Consider the following 6,833-nt stretch of genomic DNA (forward strand, 5'->3'; position numbering starts at 1 on the left):
CCCATGAGTAAAATAGTCAGACACACTGTATATTAGTTGTAGAGGATTGCTATTTGGCCTGTAAATAGAGGTCGCTTTCTAATTAGTTAGTTAATCTAATTTCGACCTTGATCCATTTTGAAGTGTAAAACTTTTTTGAAAGGTTTGAATAACATGTGAACAATGCTAGCAAATAAGGCATTTTGGTATATTCACAACTGAAAATTGTAACATTTTGGATATTACCCAAAATTGAGTTGCTTTGTTTCTTAGACATGGAAAGTGATGACTTAGATGAGGAGGAGGATGAAGATGATGATGATGATGATGATGATGATGATGATGATGATGATGATGATGATGATGATGATGAAGATGAGGAGGAGGATGAAGATGATGAGAAGAAGGAAGAGGAGGAGCAGAACAAAGAAAATACAGGTACTTTTTATATGCTGGTCAATGATGGGCTGTATCATGGTCATTATTAGCTTTCATATGTCGGTTATCTATTGTCTTTTTGGTACTGGTCAAACGTTCAAATAGAGCTCCAACAAATTTGTCTTCTGAGACGGAGTTAAGGCCCCTTGCTCATTTACAGGTCACCCTACATGAATGAAGTGTCAGGGTTACCTAATGAGATCATACTTATTTGTCATCATGCGTACACTTTTAAAATTTAACTTTACCTTTGATGGTCTAAGACCATACTTGGCATAGATGATTCGTACACGATGGGGATCAGAAAATATTTATTGCTATCAATGTGTGGTAATCCCCAACTCCCACTTGGAGGCTTAGGAGTCGGAAACAAAGGGGGTTATAGGATGTATATGACTTTTGTCAAAATGAATTGTATCACCTATATGTGACTTTGTCTTTCAGTTGTTACACATAATACGTCTCTGAAGAAACAGGACATGGACTGGAAAGGTACAGTATTATTGTGACATAAATGTAAAATGTAAATTGCTTTCTGATAATGTGAATTAATAAATATTTTATTAGAAATGCAGAAGGATTCTAACTTTAAAATCATAAACTGATGTACAAGTGTATATCTGAGGATTTTCTTTGAATACCATAATTGTCTCATATGATTTGAACATTTTATTTTAGTTTTATATTTGTCTGGTAATCTCTTCTTTTGAAATGTACAACACATTAAGGTACAGTAAAACCTTGTTATATTGTCACCTTGGAACCTTGACATATGTTGGTGGTTAGCGTGGTGGCAAATGAAATGACGGGCATTACATCAAGGTTTTACTGTTCATGACTGTGTTTCTATTGATATTTGCTATCTAAGTACAACATATTTCGCCAATAGACGAGCTATGCTGTTCTCCAACAGCTCTTTGTTTCTGTTGTGGGGTAAGTTTCTGTCCTTTATATCTAGCTGATTCAAATGTGGTCCATTTTGGGCTGATAATTGTACGTGGTGGCATGAATTTTGAAACATGACTACATATGTTTAAGATTGATCTTATTTTACCTTATATCACATATCTATGACTTTGTCTTTCAGTTGGGACACAAACATCTCTTAAGAAACAGGATATGGACTGGAAAGGTACTGAATCATTGTGATGTACATGAAAATTTATTTCCTTTCTGATAGTATAAATGATGATATTTTGAGAAATTGAAAAACTTAATGGGTGAAAACTTAATGGGTGAATTAGTCTTAACCAGGATTTAATGAGAAGTAGTATTTGTTTTGTTTTGTGGCAATTCAATGTTATGAAAGTTGACAGGATGCCTGTTTTATTTAGTTGACAATTATCTGTGTTTTGACAGTATTTTTCGTGTAGCTAGTTGCTTTAGGCTAATATATATACAATGAACCTATTACTTGCACTACTTTGAGCCCAAAATGACCTGACCATGTTGTTATGGGTCAAGAAATAGTGCTACATCAATACAGACTCTGATTTTGTTGACATTTCTTTTTTCTCGTGTTTACAAATGAAAGTCATGTGACAGATAAAGATAAACTCCCAATGTAATCCAAAGAATATACTATATTTGACCGCAAATGAGACCCCTCTCACAAATAAACCCCTTTCCCACTTTGGCAAAAATGTCCTGGGAACAGGTTGGGTGCCTGCTATCAAGCCCTCTCCCTAATTTTGTAATAAAAAAGTACAAGATGGCATTTGCGGCTAAATATGGTATATATGCTCCATGGTACTGTTAGGCCCAAAATAAATGATTACTAGGCGCGCATTTCATTTTAGGGCACCGCATTGCCGATTTTATCCCATATGCTAAATATTCAAAAACTTTACTTTTCATATCCAGAAATCCTTGAATCAAATATACTCCTTTTAGATAGTATAGTATAGTATATACAATTTCGATGGAATGACAATGATGACCTTACAAAAAGAGGTGAAATAAGTTGGTCAAAAATCAAGTTTTGTTTAACTTTGAGGTTATGTTGTTATTCCATCATAATCAACATTTTATAAGAGATACACTTTGTATACTGGAAATTAGAGAAGAGGATTTAGGCTTTGTTTGTTTCCTGACACTTGTCAGTTATGCAAAGATATGTTCATCACTCCCCAAGATTATTTGTCTGAATTAACAGTGGGCAAATTTGCATTGTATGTACTGCTTGATAATTTCTGTGTCATGATGAAACAGCAGAAAACAAGTGTATTAAACCACAGGTGATCATAAGGGCCCATTGGCTTTTTACTTAAAATCACTTGATTTCCTTGGATGGGCTAATGCATTGACTTACCCTGCATTCATATTAGCATGTTACTCTGAATTTCGATGGAGTGAATTGAAGTATGTAAACTATATGCCCACTATATTCATCATTCACTTATTTACTAAGGGAAATGAATTTCATAATGACTACCCTGAATCAGTATTTAGGTTTCAACACTTCTTAATGAAAATTATCAGTGGAAATATCTTATTTGTCATCTGTATGTCATACTTTCTTCAATGTTTCATTATTAATATCATTTTGGCCTCTTAATGACTTATACTGTCGATGCGCCGTAAAACAAAAAAACAACAAAAAATGTCAATATCAATATCATGGTTGTTTTTCAGATGATCTTGACAGGAGGTCATTGTTTGTGAAAAATTTCCCGAAAAAAACAAAACCAGACGATTTAAGAGTATTATCAAAAGATGTTATAGAAGTTTTTCACAGATCACATCTTGGCTCCCAAAAGGAAAGTCTGAGGTAAGTTGTATTCCGTCTTTGCGTATTGCAGAGTTATCTTCTCATGTGAGCAGGTATTGATTGTTACGTCATTTGTTTGTGAGAGTAACGTCATCAGTTTTTGAGAAAACGACGTCATTTTCTCACACAAACCAATGACGTAACAATCATTACCTGCTCACAAGAGAAGATAACTATGCAATAAGCAAAGACGGAATAGCACAATATGTATTTGTTCCCAGTAATATCAGTAAAAGGACTCTGAAGTAATGTGCCTGTTCATTATGTTCATCATGGTTTGCAAATCCATAGTTATAAAAGTGCACTATTTTGAGCCCACAACAACCTCCAACATGTTGTTATGGGTCAAGCAATAGTGCTACATCAATACAGACTCTGATTTTGTGGACATCTCTATTTCCTGGTGTTTACAAATGAAAGTCATGTAACAGATAAATTCCTAGTATGAATGACATAAAGATCAATGTTGAATATCATTGTTGAACGGGATATACAGTTAGCTTTTAGTTTGAACAATTATTGTCATTATTTGGAGGGGGGGGTAGATTGATGTTACCTCAGTTTGTACCATCCTGTCATGCATGATTCAGTGTCATCACTCCAGCAACTTCATTTCTGAAATGATGTTGATAACACTTTATACAAAGGCAATCATGAGAATACTTCGCAAACTCTATTTCAGGAGTCCATAATTAAGGCCAACTTTACTGTAAATATTTTTAGAAATTGCCAAATAAAAACACTAATTCATGGAGCGGGGTCATTGTGTCTTACTGACATATTTATAGTCTTATTTTTTCATTGTTTACCCTGAGTTTGTAGCTGAAATTTTTCTCCATGTTTAAAATAAAATATATGTAAAGAAGTGTTTTTGATACCTATCATTTAATGAGTAGATAGAAAATAACATGTGGCCATGGCTAATAATATGACCATAAATATACCTCCGTCTCTTTAGTTGTAGTCATGATATGCACTACTTTGAGCCCAAAATGACCTGACCATGTTGTTATGGGTCAAGAAATAGTGCTACATCAATACAGACTGATTTTGTGGACATTTACATTTCCTGGTGTTTACAAATGAAAGTCATGTAACAGATCTAGTTGTATTTCAAGTATATGAATTACGCTACCAGGATGGCTATGGGGAATGGCCCTATACCTGGGATCTCATATCCAATACTAAGTTACTACTTCTAATGAGAATATTTTAAAAAGGTCATACATATCTAGGTGAGCAATCAAGGGTCTTTTGGTTTCTTATCAATGAAGAGGGTGGTATGACAGTTTCCTATAAGGGTATTCATTTATTGTACTACTAGATGTCATCCAAAATATAGGAGTCAATTAAATACTTAAGATGATTTTCTCTAGTGTATTATTTGCTGTGGTAGTTGTTTCTACACTACTTTGAGCCCAAAATGACCTGACCATGTTGTTATGGGTCAAGAAATAGTGCTACATCAATACAGACTCTGATTTTGTGGACATTTACATTTCCTGGTGTTTACAAATGAAAGTCATGTAACAGATCTAGTTGTATTTGAAGTATATGAATTATGCTACCAGAATGGCTATGGGGAATGGCCCTATACCTGGGATCTCGTATCCAATACTAAGTTACTACTTCTAATGAGAATATTTTAAAATGGTCATACATATCTAGGTGAGCAGTCCAGGGTCTTTTGGGTTTCTTGTCAATGTTGGTGTGACCAATTTATATGAAGGTGATCATATGGTAAAACTAGATTTCATTCCTTTGATTTGAGTAGATGAAATGCTGCACTTGACATTCTTATGTAATATTTGCTGAGGGAGTTAACATTACTTCTACTGAACACAATGTACCTTGTACTTGCACTACTTTGAGCCCAAAATGACTTGACCATGTTGTTCTGGGTCAAGAAATAGTGCTACATCAATACAGACTCTGATTTTGTGGACATTTACATTTCCTGGTGTTTACAAATGAAAGTCATGTGACAAATTTAAAGTACTGTAGTATATGTCTGCAGGCCAATGGAAAACTATTTACCAATTGCCTAAGTGAAAACAAAAGTTTCAAGAAATTGTAACCAACATAATCCCTCCCCCCAAGGAAATTTCTAGTTGGGAGAACCCCCTCCCCCTTTTCATGGCATTGACCCCTTTGAAAGTGGGCAAGACGTTACGTTTCCTGAAATCATCAATAATTAGTGGTTTGACAGTTTTCATGGATCAATATAAAAGTGATTTTGATTTTCAGTCAGTAAAATACTGCTGTTGACATTCTTGTGTACTATTTGCTGAGGGAGTTGCTTCCACCTACCGCAATGTACCTTGTATTTGCACTACTTTGAGCCCAAAATGACCTGACCATGTTGTTATGGGTCAAGAAATAGTGTTACATCAATACAGACTCTGATTTTGTGGACATTTACATTTCCTGGTGTTTACAAATGAAAGTCATGTAACAGATCTAGTTGTATTTAAAGTATATGAATTATGCTACAAGGATGGCTATGGGGAATGGCCCTATACCTGGGATCTCATATCCAATACTAAGTTTCTACTTCTAATGAGAATATTTTCCAATGATTAGTAATATCTAGGTGAGCAATCAATGTAGGTGAGCAGAGCAGTCCAGGGTCTTTTGGGTTTCTTGTCAATGTTGGTGTGACCAATTTATATGAAGGTGATCATATGGTAAAACTAGATTTCATTCCTTTGATTTGAGTAGATGAAATACTGCACTTGACATTCTTATGTATTATTTGCTGAGGGAGTTAACATTAATTCTACTGAACACAATGTACCTTGTCCATGTACTTGCACTACTTTGAGCCCAAAATGACCTAACCATGTTGTTATGGGTCAAGAAATAGTGCTACATCAATACAGACTCTGATTTTGTGGACATCTCCTTTTCCTGGTGTTTACAAATGAAAGTCATGTAACAGATCTAGTTGTATTTGAAGTATATGAATTATGCTACCAGAATGGCTATGGGGAATGGCCCTATACCTGGNCTGTTAAATGAATATCTCTGGTTCATTTCATTCCCTATCTGATTTTATTATCCAAACAACATATGACTGTTACTCTGTAAAACATCCATGATATTACCTTTTACACATGAGATCATAATTAAAGTGTGTTGTTCAAAAGGATAGTGATGTTATGCTTTGGGAAGTTTTTTTAAACTAAAATTATATAATGAAAATGAGAAAAACAACATTAGCTGAAAGCTGACATAGTTCTGTGCGAGTCTACCATGTGACTGAAAATTAACTAGTTTCACAATGTGTAATTAACTTTAAAACTGTGTGTTATATGATAGGTCAGCTGTTAAGGGTTAATCAATACTGTTTATTTAGAAATGTGTATATGATTAAGTCGTAAAACCTTGTGAGACACCAACTTTATTGTTGGAATAAGGGGTTGGACAATTGTCTGATCAAGTCATGTGAATTGAAGCTGGATGCTAGAACACAATAAGTTACTTCTAGTGTTGATACCTGGTGTATTTTTCTATTCCAGCTCCCTTGGATCCCTTATTACTGTATGTGGCGGGATTGCCACACACATGGAAAGATCTTGACCTTAATAGGTTGTTTCCGAAAGCCAAATCAGCAAATTTTGCTGCAACCAGGAAGCATAAAAAG

At 34.7% G+C, this 6,833-nt stretch overlaps 1 long non-coding RNA gene across 1 annotated transcript; it reads left to right on the forward strand.

The window, feature by feature from the left end:
- The first annotated feature begins 351 nt into the window (after nt 1-351).
- On the forward strand, nt 352-3,099 carry LOC110447003. The gene is made up of 4 exons (XR_002462536.1): nt 352-417; nt 862-909; nt 1,505-1,549; nt 3,052-3,099. It is a non-coding gene; the product is annotated as an uncharacterized LOC110447003 (long non-coding RNA).
- Nucleotides 3,100-6,833: the final 3,734 nt, after the last annotated feature.

This window comes from Mizuhopecten yessoensis, unplaced genomic scaffold (assembly GCF_002113885.1).
Source record: "Mizuhopecten yessoensis strain PY_sf001 unplaced genomic scaffold, ASM211388v2 scaffold3101, whole genome shotgun sequence".
NCBI classification, from domain to species: domain Eukaryota; kingdom Metazoa; phylum Mollusca; class Bivalvia; order Pectinida; family Pectinidae; genus Mizuhopecten; species Mizuhopecten yessoensis.